Below are 21,857 nucleotides of genomic sequence, written 5' to 3'. Positions count from 1 at the left end.
AGAAAAAAATGTATGTTATGTATAGATTAACATAAATTCAGTTATGGGTTAAATTGTGTCCCCCCCAAAAACAAAGTTGTTGGAGTCCTAAACTCCACTACTTCAGAATTTGACCTTGTTTGGAAATAGGGTCTTACAAATATAATTAATTACATTAAGGTGAGGTGTACTGGAGTAGAGTGGGTCCTTAATCCGAAATGGCTGTGTCCTTATAAGAAGCCAGCCATGTGAAAAAGAGAATTGGAGTAATGTATCTGTAAGTCAAGGAATGTCAAAGATGGCCTGCAAACCTCAGAGCAGAAGAGACAAGAAAGCATTCTCCCCTACGGGTTTCAAAGGGAGCATGGCCCTGCATCTTGATTTCAGACCTCTCGCTGCTGAAATTGTTAGACAATACATTTCTGTTGTGCTAAGCCACTCAGTTTGTGGTACTTTGTCATACCCGTCCTAGGAAACTAATACAAGGTCTTTCCTAAATGATTAGTAAACGCTTACCAAATTGAAGACCCTCTGTGATATGGTGAAGGAGGTAAACTGAGAGAAATATCAATGTATCTAAATAGTTTGTTCGGTCTCAGCAACAGATCCCTGATGACTCAACACTTCTTGTTCATGTCCTGTTATGTAAAATAAAATCACATGGATAAATACATATAAATGCCTTTGGGATCACATTGAGGGGCCAAATTACAGGCCTTTCTCCAGTAGGTATTTTGAAAAGTAAGTTTTCTTAAACCTTGTTTAGGTCCTCAGTGAGGCTCTCCCTTTAGAATACAGGCACATAATTATTAACAGTGAAAAGAGCAAAAAATAAAAGCAAAGGTAAGAATGTGGTGACTTGAGTTGGAAGAGGCAGGATAACTTACTGAAGAAGATGACCTGTGGGCTAGGTTTAAGACTGAATGCAATTATTCCCCGAACAAGAGCATTCCAGAAGAAGAAAATGTGAACCAAGGTCCAGAGGCCTCGACGCTTACCCTGTTGACTTTGTGCTTCAGCCTGGTCCCCTGCGCTCATCAAGGCGTCCATCAGGTTCCAGGCTGACTGCAGGCTTTCACCCTCTGGAGCATCAAACATTCCCTTTGTACATGAATATAAAATAGCGACACATTAATTAAATCAGTGTTTCTCAAATGCAAGCTTATGCAAAAACTGGAAAGGAATTGCAAATCTCAGGGCACTTGGTTGGTTGGTAGCCATAGAGCAGATCCCTCTTTAAGATCAGCAAATGTGTCATACACTTTCCTTTAACCTCCCTTCCCTGCCTCCACCATCAGCATCCCCCTCTATGGTGAGATGTGGTTAATCAATCAACAAACTTCCCTGCTGCCAAGAGTGCAGCGAAGAGTCCTCATTCCCAGCACCGACGCAGCCACGGTTACTCAGGTGATGTGTGTGTGTACGTGCACATGTGGGTATAAATGGAAAAGGAATGTGGAGGTCTTACAACCGTAGGTCCCTGCAGAAGGAGTGGAAAACATGGAGTGGGGAAGGAGCTGAAAAAAGAAGAAGAAGAAAGCAAGTGTTGTTTCAAACGAAGCTGAGAGAAATACATTTTTACTTCCTAGAAAATATGTGCTCTCTGGTCCCTGTTTTATTCATTTACAAAAAGCTTTTGATAGCCTTCACATAGGCCTACAGCAGCTCACCATCATTAGCAGATGTCACCAGCTTGCTTTCACAAGTGTTTAATATAGCATAATTTATGGATTTTAGTTTCAAAATAAGTACCATTTATCCTGTCTGGCACCTCTTCCTCCTTCGTCTTCTCTATCCCAAAGTGTCAACTGTGATAGAGTTGCTGTGGCCTCCAGCAATGAGACCCCTGGACAGCTGTTCTTTCCGACCCGCTCAGCTTACACACACCGCTCCCGCAAGCAAATACGGCACTGGGTGAGCACCGCAGGATGGCCTTTCCACGTTTTTCATAAGAACCGGTGACTGTCTTGTACTATCTGCCAAGAATTAAGTAAATTGAACAAAATGATGATGCTGAGTTAGAAGTTTGCACGGATTCCTTCAGCTGTTTGATTACACCCACCGTAAGGCACACGTTGTCATATTTTTATGCACATGGAGAGGAAACGTTTCAACAAAGGAGGACAATGAAAGCAGAACTATTATGGTAAAGGACCACCTTTCTCCAGATACTATTATCTTCGTAAAGTGCTGGCTACCTAAGTCGATGGGCCCAGTGCAAAATAAAATCGTGCAGCCCCTTGCTAAAAAATCATTACGAATATCAGGATGACAACCACAGAACATGAAACCAGGTGTGGACCCTTACTAACTGTATTCACTGTTGATTTAATCACTGTTGGATCTAGCATTTCCATTTACAGTGAGCCCTTCTCTTTTTACCTTAAGATGGACGAACTCTTCTCCCCATTATTCATTGTCTTTCTTGAAAATGAGAAAATAAATGTTAAATACAGTTTTTAATGTATTCACTATTGACAAATTATCAGATTCTTCCTAGGTACACAGGCTATCTAAGATAACGCACAATTCCATGCTTCAAAGAAAAAGAGGACATAACGTACTTGAAAATTAATTATTTTTAGGTATATTTGGCATATACTAATAATATACAAAGAGTAATTCAGATGACCTCACATTGTGTAATTCTTATGTTATTTTGCACTGATTTACCATTCTGATATCAGCACTGCTGAATAGAGAAATTATCTCCCCAGTTATTAGAAATATTAAAAACAAGGGATGTGAAATTTTATAAACCAAATGTGTTCCAGTATGTCCCTCTGTGCTGATTGATGTGCAGATATGCGCTGCTTTACTATTTGCTGCTAAAAGTTCAGTCACACGTATAATTTGTTGCACGCAGAACCTATTGTCTTCAAGTTCTTCATCGAGACAGAACAGTTAATATCCAAATTACTTAATCTGACTGCATATGTTACTTTTACCAAGTTTATTGATAATAAATCCATTAAAAATCAGTTTTAGAATGTTTTCATCCCACTAATAATATTCCTCATACTCATTTACGGTAAATCCTCATTCCTACCCTCAGCCTCAGGCGACCGCTAATCTATTTTCTGTCTTTATAAATTTATCTTTTCCACACAGTTTATGTAAATAGAATCATACAATATGTATTATCTTGAATATGGCTTCTTTTTCTTAGCATGATGTTTTAAGATCCATCTATGATGTGGCATATGTCAGTAGTTTGTTTATTGATGAATAATAATCCATTGTATAAATGTACCACATTTGCCTGTCCATTCCCAGTTGATGAACATTTAGGTTATTTCCAGTTTGGGCTATTAAAAATAATGCTGTTATGAACACTCACGTGTAAGTCTTAACGTGGATATATATATTTTTTTCTCTTGGGTAAATACCTCGCAGTGGAGATAATGGGTCATACAGTAGTTTTATGTTTAGCTTCTTGAGAAATTGCTAAAGAAATTTTCCAAAATGATTGCACCATTTTACATTCCCACAAGAAATGCATGAGGATGTTCATTTTCTCCACATTACTGCCAACACTTGTTTTTGGCTATCATTTAAAATAACCATTTTTGTAGGTGTGAAATAGTATCTCATTGTGGTTTTCATTTTGCATCTTTTCATTGTGCTTCCTAGCCATTCATATACCTTATTCTGTATGTCTGTTCATATGTCTTATCCATTTCTTTTATCAGTTTATCTTATTGAGTTATAAGTGTTCTTTGTAAATTGTGGCTCTAAGTCCTTTATCAGATAAATGTTCTATAAATATTCTCTTCCAACCTGTTGCTTGTCTTCTCATTTTCTTAATGGTGATTTTCTTGACTGACTTTTTTTTTTTTTAGAGCAATTTCATGTTCACAGCAAAATTAAGAGGAAGGTAGAAAGATATCCCATATCAAAAATGAACTATTGGGACTTCATCAAGATAAAAAGCTTTTGCACAACAAAAGAAACAGTCAACAAAACCAAAAGACAAACGACACAGTGGGAGAAGATATTTGCAAATAACATATCAGATAAAGGGCTAGTATCCAAAATCTATAAAGAACTTATCAAACTCAACACCCAAAGAACAAAGAATCCAATCAAGAAATGGGCAGAAGACATGAACAGACATTTCTGCAAAGAAGACATCCAAATGGCCAACAGACACATGAAAAAGGGCTCAACATCACTCGGCATCAGGGAAATCCAAATCAAAACCTCAATGAGATACCACCTCACACCAGTCAGAATGGCTAAAATTAACAAGTCAGGAAAGGACAGATGTTGGCGGGGATGCGGAGAAAGGGGAACCCTCCTACACTGTTGGTGGGAATGCAAGCTGGTGCAGCCACTCTGGAAAACAGTATGGAGGTTCCTCAAAAAGTTGAAAATAGAGCTACCATACGATCCAGCAATTGTACTACTGGGTATTTACCCCAAAGATACAAATGTAGAGATCCGAAGGGGTACGTGCACCCCGATGTTTATAGCAGCAATGTCCACAATAGCCAAACTGTGGAAAGAGCCAAGATGTCCATCGACAGATGAATGGTAAAGAAGATGTGGTGTATATATATAATGGAATATTATGCAGCCATCAAAAGGAATGAAATCTTGCCATTTGCAACGACGTGGATGGAACTGGAGGGTATTATGCTGAGCGAAGTAAGTCAATCAGAGAAAGACATGTATCATATGACCTCACTGATATGAGGAATTCTTAATCTCAGGAAACAAACTGAGGGTTGCTGGAGTGGTCAGGGGTGGGAGAGATGGGGTGGCTGCGTGATAAACATTGCGGAGGGTATGTGCTATGGTGAGCACTGTGAAGTGTGCAAGACTGTTGAATCACAGACCTGTACCTCTGAAACAAATAATAAATTATATGTTAAAAAAAAAAAAGAAGAAGAAGATAGCAGGAAGGGAAAAATGAAGGGAGGGAAATTTGCAAAGGGGGAGACGAACCATGACAGACGATGGACTCTGAGAAACAAACTGAGGGTTCTAGAGGGGATGGGGGTGGGGGGATGGTTAGCCTGGTGATGGGTATTAAAGAGCGCACGTACTGAATGGAGCACTGGGTGTTATACGCAAACAAGAATCGGAACACTACATCAAAAACTAATGATGTAATGTATGGTGATTAACATAACATAATAAAAAAAACTAAAAAAAAAAGAAAGATATCTCATATACTCTCTGCCCCAACACATGCACAGCCTCCCTTTATCAACATCCTCCACCAGAGGGGTACATTTGTTACAATGGATGAACCTACATTGAGACATCATTACCACCCAAAGTCCATAGTTTACATCAAGGTTCACTCCTGGTGTTGTACGTTCTATGGCTTTGGACAAATGGATAACAACATGTACCTACTATTATCGTATCATGTAGAGTGTTTTCACTGTCCTAAAAGTCTTCTGTGCTCTGCCTATTCACCCCTCCTTTCCCCCTAACCACCTTGGCAACCACTGACCTTTTCACTGCCCCCATAGTTTTGCCTTTTTCAGAAGGCATATGGTTGGCATCTCGTAGTGTGTGGCCTTTTCAGACTCGTTTCTTTCACTTAGTAATATGTATTTAAGATTCCTCCATGTTTCTTCATGGCATGATAGCCCATTTATTTTTAGGACTAAGTAATATTTCCTTGTCTGGATATTCCACTGTTTAACAATTCACCTACTGAAGGACATCTTGGTTGCTTCCAAATTTTGACAATTTTGAATAAAGCTGCTATAAACATCCATGTGCAAGTTTTTGTGTGCACATAAGTTTTCAGATCCTTTGGGTAAATACCAAGGAGTGTGATTCCAAGATCATATGGTAAGAGTATGCTTAGCTTTGTAAGTAACCACCAACCGTATTCCAAAGTAGCTATACCATTTTTCACTCCCACCGGCAGTGAATGAGAATTTCTGTTGCTCCACATCCTTTCCAGCATTTGGTGATGTCAATGTGATGAATTTTGGCCATTCTAATGGATGTGTATTAATGGTGATTTCTGGTGAGATCCAGTTGATCTGTTCTTTTCTTTTATGGCCTGTGTTTTTAGTGTCACGTTTAAGAAATATTTGCCTAACCCAAGGTCTCAGTGATTTTCTCCTATGTTTTCTTTTGCAAGTTTCATTGTTTTAGTTATTTCATTTAGCTCTATGATCCATTTTGAGTTAATTTTGTGGGTGGTGTGAGGTATAGGTCTAAGTTCATCTTTTTGCATATGGATATCCAGTTGTCCCAGCACTATTTGTTGAACAAATCCTTTTCCCAAATATTCTTGTCACCGTTGTAAAAAATAAATGGACTATAAATACAATTATTTCCTTCCTGCATTCTCAATTCTGTTTCATTTGCCTATATGACTATCTTTACTATCTTGATAAATGGAGCTTTATACCAAGTTTTGAAATTGGTAAGTGAAAAGTCCTCCAACTTTACCTTTTTCCAAATTGTTTTGTCTATTCTATGTGTTTTGCATCTCCATATAAAGATTTTATTTGCTTGTTAATTTAGACACACACCAAAAAATTCTGAAATTTTTATAGTGAGTAAATTGAAACTATAGATCAACTTGGAGAGAATTGCCCTCTTAACAATATGGAGGCTTTCAATTATGAGCATGCAATGTATCTCCATTTATTTATATTTTCCTTGATTTCTCTTAGCAAAGTTTTGTAATTTTTAGTTTGTAAGTCTTGCTTCTTTTTATTGAACATATTCCTAAGTATTTTTAATGCTATTTTGAGTGGAACTTTATTCTTAATTTTGATTTTGGATTGGTCATCACTTACAAGCAGGTACTACTTCCGTAATAAACCTGAGACAAGAGGGAGCGAAAGGTTTTGGCTGCATTTATGGAGGAGAGGAGAAAAAATACTCAGAAAAATCCCAGGCTAATACCCAAATGAATTCATGTGCCATACATGTACGTTTTTAAAACAAAAGCCCTGTATTTCTTTATTCTTAATTTTTTGAGCAATAAATACTCATCGTAGAAAATATGCTTATAAGACAAGAGTCACTGGAAGCTGCAGTAACGGGGAGCTGAGTCACATCTCCCTCCGCCTGAGTTCTCTGGTCCCCTCTCTCTATCTACCTATACAGCCAAGATGATGGCTTTCACCGATTTCCAGATTCCTTTTGTGCCGTCCTTTCTACAAAGTATTATCTTAACAAGCTGAGGAGCTTGGTGGGGAGGCACCATACACAGTAGTGAGACATGACCCTGAAGAAGTTGTTTATACTCTAAGTGCCCCCATTTCCCCACACGTAAACGGGGATGCCAGAACCCTTCCATCCCCTACCTCCGCGTCTTTTTTCCTTTCTTTCCTTCCCACTGGATTCCATCTCCCTCCCTCGTATGTCCATATCGGGCTCCAACCCTCCAACGTGCCTCCCAGTTTCCCCTCTCCTGACCCCAGATTATGACCGGGGTGCAGTTTGGGACAGCCTGCCCTTGGAGTGCGAGGCAAGGGCAGAGTTCCCCAGCCTCGGTGACTCCAGCGTCCCGCCTCCCCGTATTTCCCCTGGGGTCCTGGCCTCCACTTTTCCGTCTGCGCACATTGTTTTATTGCAGCTCTGTGCCGATGGATATGCAGATACGGGCTCCTTTATTGTTCTACCGCGCTAAAAGTTCTTGAGTTTTAAAACTCCTAGGAAGACACAGAGGCATACAGGGAAAGCTTGCATCATAGATCAAGGGTCGTCTGCAGTTTTGCTGCCCCTCGCTAACTGTCATTCACCCAGGACAGCCCCTGTTCCCACATGTCACCAGTGCAGAGAAGGACCCCTGCTTCCTCCCCACGCTGAAACTCTCTGGTGGGGAGAAGCTCTGCCAAGTGCATTTGACTTCCTCAGCCCCTGTGAACTTCTGAGAAATGATCACAGGGTACTTGAAAAGGAAAAGAACCAAGTATTTGTGTATTTGTGTTGTATTTGTGTTGCCTGGAATTCAGCACTATTATTAGGATCATTGTAAACACTTTCCTTTTCATGTGGCTTTTGAGTTTTCAGATATAACCAAATATGTACAATGGATTGAGACTCTATTACGGTTAAAGCAATCAGATGATTAAACCACATTGATGTAACCCCTCATACACACACAAATATAAGTCAAGTTGACTTGTTTTTCTTTGCATGTGACAGCACTAAATTAAAGTCAGAAATCCTCATCTTTGCCAGGTACTTCTTGCATGCTCTGGAGGAAGGCACTTTACTTTGGTGGCTCCAGTTTCCCTAAGGAAAAGAAGAGGTTGTTTTACTTAATCTCTATGGTTCTACCACAGCAGCAATCTACAGCTCAGTAACTGTGCATACTTGTACAAGTTTCATACAACCTAAGCTGAAAATGTCTCCATTTTGAAAAAAAAAATTTTTATTTCTATTATTTAGTCCAAGTGGAACTCTGTAACCATGGATAAAGATAATTTTGTCACAGTATTTTGTGATCGTTCTAAATTCAAAAGAGTTTATACAATGTAATTTTAAAAGTTAACTTAAAAACCAAACTGATGCAGAAAATTAAAATATCGTATCTTGGCTCTTTCTACTGCAGATTATAAGACCTGTGTGGTACTTGTACTCTCGGTGCTTGACCCGCGTAGAACATTGGTCCTTGACTTGCATTTGGAGAGAGGAGTTAATGGGTTTATACCACAATTTCTCCGTCTTTTTCAAAGGAAGAGTAATTGCAAGTTGTTTCTCATAGTCAGCTTCATATGTTTAGTGATTTAAATGATTTTGGAACTCCAATGACAATAACTGATCAAGGACAAAATGTTCTAACACCACTTAAAGTGAAAAGAAGGGCTTAGTTCATTCAGAGGGCTAAAAATTGTTCAATGAAAGGGTTGAAAATAAATGGTCTTCAGTGACATAAATCTTGACTTTCAGTCCCTTGAGACTGAACAGGGGACATTTATGCCATTGTTCTGCATAATAAACAGAAAACAGAATTTAGTTAAAAAAAAAACCCTTGCTCACTGGGACTAAACCTCCATATCCGTTTGCCTGTCAGGGTCAGCCATTTTTGATGAAACAACCTACTTTTGCCATTTGGAGTGGCTTTCATTCTGTCGCTCATGAATTAAGAACTGTTATTAAACTTATCCTTAAAACCCTCATACCTGCCTTTTTTTCCTTTTTTTAAAATTTAAATTCAATTAGCCAACATATAGTACATCATTAGTTTGAGATGTAGTGCTCAACAATTTATCAGTTGCGTGTAACACCCATTGCTCATCACATCACGTGCGCTCCTTAAAACCCATCACCCAATTACCTCCTCCCCCCACTCCCCTCCCCTCCAGCAACCCTCAGTTTGTTTCCTAGAGTTAAGAATCTCATGGTTTTTCTCCCTCTCTGATGACTTCCATTCAGTTTTCCCTCCCTTCCCCTATGATCCTCTGCGCTATTTCTTATATTCCACATATGAGTGAAACCATATAATTGTCTTTCACTCCTTGACTAATTTCACTCAGCATAATCCCCTCCAGTTCCATTCAGGTTGATGTAAATTGTGGGTATTCATCCTTTCTGATGGCTGACTAATATTCCATTGTATATATGCACCACATCTTCTTTATCCATTCATCTGTTGAAGGGCATCTCGGCTCTTTCCACAGTTTGGCTATTGTGGACATTGCTGCTGTGAACATTGGGGTGCAGGTGTCCCTTCAGGTCACTACATTTGTATCTTTGGTGTAAATACCTAGTAGTGCAATTGCTGGGCCATCGGGTAGCACTATTTTTACCTTTTGAGGAACCTCACACCTGCCTTTTTACATTTACTGGCTCTAACTGTTGATGTGCCTTCAGATAGAATTCAAAGAATTCAAAGAAGATAGAATTGGTCTTATACTACTTAGTTCTTAAGAACAGCTCTGTGGTCATTTTTTAAGAGATCACTAGTACAGAAACTGAGTTCCCTAAGTTATGAAAACAACTTAGTGATCAGTGGTATAAACAATGCTAGTGCGGATAACAGAAACACCTTCTAAGTGAATGCAGCAGTAAGAACCAGCTGTTGAATCTTCCCCACATACAAGTGGTCCAATCAACAATCTGATGCAAACTGAGGAGGAGGACATACCCAACAAAACCAGTTAGGTAAGGCACGGTGATGCTCAGAATTTGGGTCTAGAAGGCTTAGGACTGCTGTCAACCATCCCCCATGCCAACCTTCCACCCCTGCCTAACACAACAAAGCCAGACTTTTTGAAAGTATGGCCTAAGATAATTATTTTAAGTTTCTACGAAATCAAAATATAGCTTCCAAGTCCTTTCTGGCTCCATATTTGTGGTGTTATGAAAGAGATGTGTAGGGTCACCATTGCTGGCTTATGGCTATGTGACGCACGAAGTCACACAGAAGAGCCCCATGCCTTGTGTGATACACTGTTGTGGTCATCTTAACATTTCTAGTAGTTTTTGAGCAACAGGCCCACATTTTTACTTTGCATTCTGTCTTACAAATTTTGTAGCCAATCTTGGCATATTATTTGTATCGAAAGTTTTAGATCAAATTCTATGACTGTGTGATCTAGAAAAATAACACTAACCTTTCTTATGAAAAAAATAGGTGAGTGTGAACCTAATGCAACCAAAGAACTTCAGTGAAGCATGGCTTAAAAGAGATGGGCAGCACTATTCCAGATTATATAAGAGAACAAAAGCTGCTAACTTATTTGAAGAAAAATACCAATAAATAATAACAATGAAAAGATGAGCCCAAAAGGATGTTTTCAGACCAATCCCTTTATAAATAGAAAATGAAAATCCTTTTAGCACATGGAATCCAGCAAAATTTTAAAGGAATAAGAACTTGACTAAATTTGGGTGAATCCAAACATGCAAGTTTTTTTAGAACTAAGGAATGTATTAATATCATTCATCATATTCACAGATCTAAGGTGAAAAATAAAAGATCTTTGTTAATATAGGAAGAGCATCTTAAGATTCAAAATCTGTTCTTTGTAAAAATGCATATTGATAAAATAAAAGTAGACTGGTATGTTTTTAATACAATATAAACAAAAGCAACAGTATCAGGTTTAGTTGGGAGCATTATACACCTCAGGAGAAGGTTTGATGTATAGGATTTAAATTAACATTGTGCATAGCACTACCCATGCAATCCAATGCTTTACATTGAAGTACAACAGTGATATTTTCTCTTACTTATTTTATAAAAATTGGGCTGTTATATTTTGTATCACCCCTGGAATCATTTTAGAAAGATATTTTTCCAATAAAGTATTTCACCCAGATTAAAACATGTATTAGTAACAGATTAAGAATATTATTCTCGGGGTGCCAAATCATATTGTATTATGATTTTTTTTGTCACACAAAGTAAACTTAATCTGTAGCAAATAAGGATATCACGGGAAATAACTTTCAGAGCTATGACTCATCATTCTTTTAAATTATTTTTTTTGCTATCTTTTTTAACTTCATTCTTTTTCAAAATTTGAGCTTTTTAATTTTTTTCTTCTTTTAAATTAGAAATTGATATCTTTTGTGTATTAATTTTTCAAAAAACCAGCTTTTGGGGGGCACCTGGGTGGCTCAGTCGATTAAGCGTCCGACTCTTGACTTTGGCTCAGGTCATGATTTCAGGGTTGTGAGATCGAGCACCATGTTGTTGGGCTCCATGATGGGCATGGAACCTGCTTAAGATTCTCTCTCCCCCTCTGCCCGCCCCCTCTAAAAAAAAATCAACTTTTACATTTATTTACTACTCTCTACAATCTCTACCTTCTAACTCATTAAATTTTGTTTTTATGCATTCATGTATTCTGATCTCCTTTGCTTTATTGTATTGCTCATTCTCTAATCAACATAGCAAATCAACATAGATCCTTTTACTCTACCTTCCATGTGGAAAATACTCTTTTCTTTCTACTACTTGGCAAGGACCCGCTGAAGCTGCCATAATTTAATCTGTAAATATTTTCACTGCAGAACATCTCACTACTCTATTGATGACGTCCTGCTAATTGAACCTGATGAGCAGGTAGTAGCAAACACTAAAATCCCTTACTAGCAGACATGGCCAGAGTGTGTGGGATACACCCCATGAAAATTCAGAAGCCTATCCGCTCTGAATGTCCAGGGGTCTGGAGTATGTTTATCTACCCTTCCAAAGTGAGAAATGAAATGGTGCACATTGCACCTTGTATTACTCAAATGGGACACATTATCTATGTGGGTCTTTTTGTCTTTGTAGTCATACTATGTTTAGGGGGCTGGTCTGATCTATCTGCTATGTATCTCACTCAGCAGCTATTTTGAATGAGGCACAGAACAAGAGAAGGCTTTGCATCAGGCCCAGGCTGGTGGAGCTTCTCTGACATTTAGGCCTTAAAACCCAGAATATCCGGTGTTAATTGAACGTTTATGGAAGATGAACCTGCTTCTGGCAGGCTCCAGTAGGATCATACCAGCACAGACCTCTAAATGTTTGGAGACAAGTTACCTCCTATTGCACACATACCCATCCTCCTTTAAGGTAACTGCTCCTGTCTTGTCCTGAGACTGAGTGGAGACCGAACGCGTGTCCCTTCAGACTTTACATAACCATTGCCCATCATGAGCTGGGATATCTGACCCCAGCACCTAAGGCTGGGTGTGCTCAACAGCAACCCATAATCATGTGGAAATGGCATTTAAGAGATCAGGTCTGATCCCGTCTGGAGGGTCCAAATAAGTTTGCATTAACTGATAGCTTGAATTAACAGTGGCCTCATTAAGAATTCTGTAAGAACAATCACCTAAGGAATAAAAACAGGGGCCTCTGCAGAATCCATGCCCAGTGGGAAGCGGACTGCTGTGTGGTTACAACCTTCTCAGGAACGTGGCTAAAAGGTAGTAATGAGGCAAACCTTCCCTGTTGACGGAATGTCCGGCTGCGTATACAGTTGTTTACTTTGGGTGGGTTGAGAGAGGCAAGAGCAGAGCTGCCTCCTGAAATATCTGATGTGAGGTACTATTAACAGGAAAAGGAGGGGCGCCTGGGTGGCTCAGTCTGTTACATGTCTGACTCTTGGTTTTGGCTCAGGTCATGATCCTCGGGGTTGTGAGATTGAGCCCCACGTCAAGCTCTGCACTCAGCGTGGAGTCTGCTTCTCCTTCTCCCTCTGCCCCTCCCCCTGCTTGTGCTCTCTCTTTCTCTAAAGTAAATAAATAAATAAAATCTTTTGAAAAAGAGGAATGGGAAAACATGAAAAGTCACAGAAATTATGAACAAAGTCTATTTTATTATAAAAGATTATCAGTTTAATATCCAGTGAGTCACACAAACTTAAGTGTTTGTCCCACTTACGTACTAATCCGTGAAGAAATATTACCTCTAAATTCTGTAAATGAACAGAATCTAGTTTTTAAAGTTTCACTTTGGCAAAGGCTGTTCATCTATTGAATTTTCTTTCAGAGATTTAAAGAACAGATTGCAGTAGATGTATGCTGGCAATGTTAAAGAGCGCAGTCTCGATCTGACATCTTCTAAGGTCTTCATTCGGGGACCAGGGTAAGGCAAATTGCTCCAAAGACTGAATTGCCATCTCAGTGAAACCACTTTCACAATAACAGTCACAACAAAGCTTAAATTACTGCAAGGGGACAAGAGTTGATTATGAAGTCTTTGGGAGAACTGTTCTGGAAGTGGGGCCAATGTCTGCCGTGCAGAGCCCACCCCTGATCCTGGGGTCCGGGACTGCTCGTAGAGTCCACCGGGGAGGAGGTGAGCCCCCTCCAGGACTCTTTATCAGTGTACTGCCAAGCCCCATGTTTTTCACGTTAAAAAATTTTTTAAGGAAATGGGAGTCTTAGAAATGAAAAATGTCTCAGTTGACTCTTTCCCTTTAAATTAAGTATCTTTCCCATTTTAGAAAGTTGGAAAAAGTGGCTAATATGGTTAACAAGTGCTCAGGATCAGGGAGCCTGGGTGGCTCAGTCAGTTAAGTATCTGATTCTCCATCTCGGCTCAAGTCTTGATCTCAGGGTCCTGAGTTTGAGCCCCACATTGGGCTCCACGCTGGGCATAGAGCCTACATAACAAACAAACAAGTGTTCAGGATCACATCTGGAATATGGTAGAGTTGAAATGCAAACTCAGATTTATAATAATGCAAGGTCCATAATTTTAATTTTTAAAATGTCATAGATATAAAATTTCTGCATATATTTATAAAATGTCATACATATATATGTCATAATATATGACTTGTATGTAACATATGTATATACACACAATTTAAAATAGTATTAGGAGCACCTAGGTGGCACAGTGAGTTAAGCGTCCGACTCTTGGTTTCAGCTCAGGTCATGAGCTCAGGGCTGTGAGATCGAGCCCTGTGTCCGGCTCCGCACCCAGCACCAAGTCTGCTTGAGTTTCTCAATCTGCCTCTCCTGCTCCTCCCCCCTCCTCTTTCTCTCTCTCTAAAATAAATAAATACATCTTTAAAAAATAGTATTAAATAATATATTTGTGCCTACCACACAGCTTAAGAATTTGAAAATGAATGGTGCTTTTGACGCCTCCTAATTCTTTGCTTTTGCTTACTCTTCCTTCACCCAGATATAACCCTTAATCTCAGTTTCATTTTAGTCATTTCTGTGTTTTCTTTTATATTTTGCTGTGTGTTCAGTCCCTAAGGTGTATTTCAGGGGATGGAAGTGCTGTATATGTTTTCATTGTACTCCATGGTCTGGGGATCTAATTTGTCCATTTTCCATCTGTGACCATTTGAATTGTTTACCTTTTTTACCATGAACCATGCTGCTGGCCACTCTGTAGCCCGTGCTGTCTTGTCCACGCGTGGCAGAGGGAGAAGGGGTGGGGTGAGGGCAGAAGCAGGTGGCTGCTTGCCCGTGTGGCATGCTCCTTTCACACTCTGCTCCCCAGGTGGGTAGATGCTGGCCTCGGAGGAAGCTGCTATACCAAATCCTAAAAGGGGGATCTCGATGCTGCCTCAGTCAGTTGTTGGATATGCACCCCCCAACTTTGGGCATCAGGATATTGGGCTGCCTCCACCTCCCTACCTGATTCCTTTCCAAGGCCCCTCACCTTTCTTTTACTCCATCCTTGTCGTATCTTCTACCTGTGTGCTGTCGCAGGCAGAACTTAGGTTTCCTACACCGTGGGAGAACTCCAAGGGCAATGAGCAGTGGGCATGGTTGTGGATGCGAAATGCCCGGGAAAAGGGGAAGAAAAACCATAGTGCTTAGCTACATGATAAATGGGCTTGCACAGTAAATTGTTTTGCTGCAAAATTCTGTTTTTCACAGCAGAACCTTTTTATCTGCATTCCTTCTGTAATATTACTGATCTTCTCTGCAGGCAAATGAGCCACCTGGGGCAACCAGGTCTCCAGTCCTGCATTAAAGATGTTCCACAAAGGCACATTAATACTTCTCAGCTTTTTCTCTGTTGGAAAAATTGTACTGAAAATGTGCCAGGGACCAGCATTAGATTAGGAAAGTTCATATTCAAGCTGAAAGGAAAATAGCAGTGGGATTTAAAACAATAAACCCAGTTTGGGATAAACACTAAGACACAGGAGCGGTATCCTACGGCTTAGGCGCTGAGATGCGTGTAGGCTAAAGATGGACGGGAAACCTCCCTAAAACAGGGCTCATCGAAAACCAGTCGAGATTATCACCTCAGAATCATGAGTTGAGCATTTTTAATTTTTTAAATTTTTTTTTAAAGATTTATTTATTTATTTGAGAGAGAGAAAGCAAGGAGGGGGGGCGGGTGCAGAGGAAGAGAAGAAGACTCCCCGCTGAGCGTGGAGCCCATCACGGGGACCCTGAGATCATGCCCTGAGCAGAAACCCAGGCTGACGCTTACCCGACTGAGCCACCGAGCCCCCTGAGTTGAGCATTTTTTTTTTAAATCAAACCATGGGTACTCACTTACCCATTGGGAATATCTTAAATCCATGAGTTTGGATTGGTGCAAGATTCTGCATTGTAAGAAATGACAGTTCTCCAGATGATTGGAATGAGTTGCTTAAAGGAGAAAGTTCACAGTCTACAAGAAGCACACACACATGAGCACAGGCACGCACACACAGACACACACACATTTCTCCCTTGCACCCCTATTTCTAAAATTACCATTTGTGTGAGGGAAGTGTAGCTTTGCAGGCACTAAGGAAAAATGTCCTCATAGATCCTCCTAAAAGAATAATTACACAAGATGATGACTACAGTTACCACTGTTATCTGGTATGTTTGACGATTGACAGAGTTCTCATCGCAAGGGAAAATAACATTTTTTTTCTTTTTTCTTTTTTTCTCATATCTATATGGGATGACAGAAGTTAACTCATTGTGGTCATTTCACAATATGTGTTAAATTTCATCATTATGCCTTAAACTTACCAGCGCTGCTTGTCAGTTTTATCACGATAGAACTAGGGGGAAAAGGAAACCTTTTGTGAAGCATTGGGCAAAATTTTTAATCTGGAAATGTTATTTCTCACCTGTTTGTGGCATGCCAATGAACAGGAAAAATCTGATAGCCCTAAATCACTCTATTTCATGAGCAAATGTTTTACAACTGCAACTTTTTTGCTATCAGTACCTTCCTTTTTGCCAGCTGATGAGTCCGACTCTGTCCCGTGCCCCAGCTACTGATGAGAATGTGGCTGGACACATTGCCAAGTGCTCCAAGTGTAAAATCTGCACGGGGTTTCAAAGGCTCAGTATAAAATAACAATGAAGCATATTTCAATAATTTGTATATTAACTGCTTGTTGACATAAAGATGTTTTGGACATTTGGCATTACATAAAACGTATTACTAAAATTATCAATTACTCAAATTACTCACATTACTCAAATTCACCTGTTTCCATTTACTTTTTAAATATGGCAATTAGAAAATTCTAAATGACCCACGTGACTCTCATTTACAACCCTCCTTGTATTAACTTCTGTTGGATGGTACTGCTCTCACATGTTAATCCTTCTAATCGTGATTACTTAAATAAAATTATACTTTTCCATGGATGTGTGAAATAAATCTCTATGTAAACAAGAGAAAGCATAACTGGCACCTAAATAAAGCAATTAAGCAATGAGCTGCAAGAAAAATCTTATATGAGTGTTTTGAAAGAGAAGTGTGCATTAAAATTCAATCTGGATAATTTAAATGTTCTCTGGCTTTAGAAAGCATGAATCTACTTTTAAATTATTTTAATGTCTTTACACATATATAGGCATATATAATTGTACCTGACTGCATGAAAAATCAACCCAATATCTTTTTAAGTGCCTTTATGCTCAACTGTCCCTGCTCCTACATCAGATTCTCCATCCGCACCTTCACATGTCAGCAAAGTGAATGGTCTAGCACATAGTCTTTGTACGTTTCCATGCTCACATATATCATACAAGCATATTCATAAATTGATGTATATATGTATGCACATATTATGTATGTATGTGCATAAATGTATTATTTCTCACTTTTGCTTTGCTAAAAATGGGTTCACTTCATGCACATTTTTCTAAATCTTTCATTTTTCACTCATAGCTCTGTGTGGGCACCATTCCAAGTCAACTTCTGATGTTTTAACTTATTTTCAATGGCTGTAGAATATTCCAGGATGTGAGTGCAATGTAATATATTCCTCTGCTTCTCTTTTGATGGGCAATCTTTGTTTTTAGGTTTTACTTTTGTTTGTGTCTTTTCCTTTCTTGTTTCAGGGGAGGGATCATGGCAAACGAGGGCTTCATAAACAACTGCATAAGTATGTCATGTGGACTTGCACTTTTATTTCTATGGGACAGATTGCCATGGTTGATGGTGCTGTCAAGAGATTTATACATGGCATATATATACACATATGTTATAAAGTATGTTATTAAATAAATATTGTTATTTTGCATTTGAAACTGATACACTAATCCATAGTTCTCTGGTAATGGTGAGAATAAATGAATCCCCGGCAGAGAGAATATTCTTGTTCTTCTCTAGTTTAGCCAGTCTGGTGCGTGATCAGTGGTACTCTGAGCCCCTTAAATCACTGTTGCACCCACTACTTGTGAATGTGGGCTTTTTTTTGTTTGTTTGCTAGCTGGCCATTTGTATTTGCTCTTCTGTAAAGTGACCATGCAAGACAGCACTCTTCAGTAGAATTTTCAGATACAAGAAATATTCTTTTGAAATGTAGCAAAGAGAAAGAGAAAGAGAAGTGTGCATTAAAATTCAATCTGGATAATTTAAATGTTCTCTGGCTTTAGAAAGCATGAATCTACTTTTAAATTATTTTAAATAAATGACTGAGAAACTGAATTTTTAAATTTTGTCTAATTTTAATTAATTTAAATTTAAATGGCTACAACATATCTACTGGTTATCATAGTGGACCTTGCAGACTTAGATCCTTATCCAACTTTCTATGCATTTCTTTCTTTAATTTTTAATTATCAAAGAGCACTTTCCATATTATAGAAATTAACACTTTATCATCTACATTACATTTCTTTACATTTAGCTTTTTTTTTTAAAGATTTTATTTATTTATTTGACAGAGAGAGACAAATCAAGAGAAGGAACACAAGCAAGGGGAGTGAGAGAGGGAGAAGCAGGCTTCCCACTGAGCAGGGAGCCCCATGCGGGACTTGATCCCAGGACCCTAGGATCATGACCTGAGCCGAAGGCAGACACTTAACAAAAGAGCTACCCAGGCACCCCTACATTTAGCTTTTGATTATTTATCATATTTTATGTTTTGAAAGGGGTTGGAGGGATATTGCCAAATTTTGCACATAAATATGCCTTCTTTTTAAAATTTTCTCAATAAACTTTGATATGCATTTATGCTTTCATAAAGGTTTCACAAATAAGGTGAGAGAAGAGACAATATCTTGAATGGTGCTTTACTGTTTCTTCTCATCCATATAAAGTATAGTTTAAAATGTTGTGTTTTTGAATTTTAATATTTACTGTTTAAGAAGTACCAAAGTTTTCAGAAGATTCTTTCTCTTTTTATTATTTAAAAAACCTTATATGTTCATTTTAATGGTTTGCACTTGTGTCCTTTTACTAAAGCTATTAATAACCTGTTAGGATGTTAGATGAAGCAATATAACTATGATATGGATATTCAATGTTTATTAACTCCCTCTAAAATCTTCTTGATATTAGATATTCATTCATTAGAATATGTTGTATGTCAAAAACAACCTGTGATTTTATTGTTCTACAAATTAAATCACTGTATAAGCTAGAAAGTCATGTGAACCAGATTGCTAAGTAGTAAACTGAAGTTAAATGGTATATAAAAAAAATGAAGATCTTATATCATTGACTGGAAACCTTTACTGTGGGAACATGACAACTGGCTGGGAGTATATAAGATAAAAGCACAATGGATTCTGATTTAATCTCTCTTTTTTAAAATACAGTGAATTCATGTATGTCAGTCAGTTAAGGAAGAGTTATATTTTTATTGCTTCTATGCAATAAAAATAGGACAGTTGTAGTTTTTTTCACACCAGGAAAATTGTGAATGCTTGCACATATGTTACCAAGACTTTACTTGTGCAGAGACACAACATTGCAAATTTTCTTTGCAGGCACAATGCACTGTTGATTCAACAGACATTCTACTTATACCATTTCATGAGAATAATTATTCCTCATTCATTTTGAGTTAAAGGATTGACATTTAGCTCATATTTTACTGTTGTTTCAATGGTAAAAAATTTTTACTTATAAAATAATTGATAATATTCTATTAATTAATAATAATAAAATAATACTAATAATACCTACTTATTGAAGAAAGTTTAGAAAGCCTGAAAAAATAATAAAGCACTAAAAACTAAAAAAATGTAGAAAAAACATGAAGAATGAAATAAAACTCAACTCTCATTTCAAATTACAGATCCATTTTTTATTTATTGAAATGACACTGTGTAAACTGTTTTCTAAAGGACTAATGAATAATTATGTAATATATCATTAGCAACATATTTTGCTACATGGTATTTCATCCTATGACAGACCAAAAATGTCATTTTGTCATTTGATACCATCAAATTGGAGGCTCTACTCACGATAACAGGGCTGCGATCAATCCAGTTCCTTAAATCTGAGAGCCAGGTATCCTGGAGCAAAATGACTTGTAGACCAACAAGGTAAAAGTGCCATTTACTCAAAGAATCTGGTTGCTGCTAGGATTTTTACTACTAAATCCCCTATTAAATTTTTTAAAGTTTCCTTTTAGAATAAAACATTAATCTCTAAAATTTTTGTGTGTATCTGAATCAGAGGCTAATTAATATATTTAAGCTTCCAGGCCCCACATTTATACACATTCCTTCCAAGTCCCTATATCTGTGTTTTTATTTCTAACTCTGTGTGTGCTTTTTTTCCCTTCAAGTTGGCTGTCCAAATTATATAAACTTCAGGCCCCATAAAAATTGGATGTATCTCTAGTATCAGCTAAATATGTTTTCATCCAACTTTTTATCTTAGAGAATAATGTTATCAATAATGTTATCAATCAAAATATCTTGCAAAGTATGAAGATGTCAATTTTCTCTGATAGAAGCTGTGTAAAGCATGTCAAGTTGATAACTTACAATATTCTCTGTATTATATTTAATTTGCTTCTCTCCTCCAGCTCCCCGCCCCTGCCTTTTTTCCCCTCAATACTCTACTGATAGATAACAAAACATTTGTCTCGGGCATCTGACTCCATGGCCTCTTTGCGTATTTTTGAATTTAACAGACCTAGAGATCCTTAGTTTTTGGATTTATACCTGACAGATACAGGTAGCAAACAAAGATGTTTGCAAAGAAAATGGAATTTCACACCGAAAGAAAAATCCTACGTTGATTAAAATGAGCATAAGCTGATACCATTCTCTAACGCCATAGAATCGTTTCCTGACTCTAGCTGCAAGGCAAGGAGATGAAATCATTGTCTCCTGCAATAAGGGTTTGGGGGTGCTGAGCCTGTTTCCTCACCTACAGATGTAAACAAATGCTCTCCCCCACGATGGAGGGAAGTTTCCTAAGGAATAAGTAGACTGAAATGCCATATTCAGCTCCGCTCCTCCCTAAATGCAATCTAAAGCATCTTGCAGTAGGTTTTAGTAAATTCATGCATACAATCTCAAATTCTCCTGGAAACCAGATGGAATACTGGTATTTCATTTGCTTCCTTGTGGAAGATCAACATTTCCTAACCACATTTCTCTAATTACTGATTTCATCATTAGGGCCATCTCTAATTCTCCTATGCAGTATTGATGGTTTCAGCAATCCTGATTCTTTGGAATTTTATGGTTACATCTGCTTTGTCAGATGTAATATAAATTATAAAGTCTTACATAGTTACTTTCAGGGAAGTGAGTCAATACAATGTCTATTAGTGACATCGATTTATGGTTGCCATAACCTTGGGGACTTAAAATGGAACTTACTAGCAAAATGGTATGTATAGAATTAATTCTGGGAGGTAGTTTGATATGATAGGAAAAAAATCTACATTGTAAATACTTTAAATCCTTGCTCTGCTATTTACTTCACCCTCAGCAAGTTATTGATTCATGATTTCAATTTCTCATCTATAAAATGGGAATGATAATTTCAGCCTCCTTTGGCCACTTCGTCTTTACTCCCTCCTTGACAACCAGTTAAGAAGTTACAGGATTGTTTTCAGCATCATTTCCTTGGATCTGTTGCTCTATCTGCATGGTGTTATGCCTTTGAATTGTAGTAGACCACTCCCCAAATCTCTACATTCTATGCACATTCCTCCTTCCTCATGGAACTCTCTAAGTCACATGGATTCTCTTCCCTGTTTGTCCAGAATATTCAGGAAGAAACACTTTTGGTGACCTTGTTGAGTGTCTGGCAT

Source organism: Halichoerus grypus, chromosome 4 (genome assembly GCF_964656455.1).
Source record: "Halichoerus grypus chromosome 4, mHalGry1.hap1.1, whole genome shotgun sequence".
In the NCBI taxonomy this organism is placed as follows: domain Eukaryota; kingdom Metazoa; phylum Chordata; class Mammalia; order Carnivora; family Phocidae; genus Halichoerus; species Halichoerus grypus.
The sequence above is the reverse complement of the archived record's forward strand: the minus strand, read 5'-3'. Positions refer to the sequence as shown.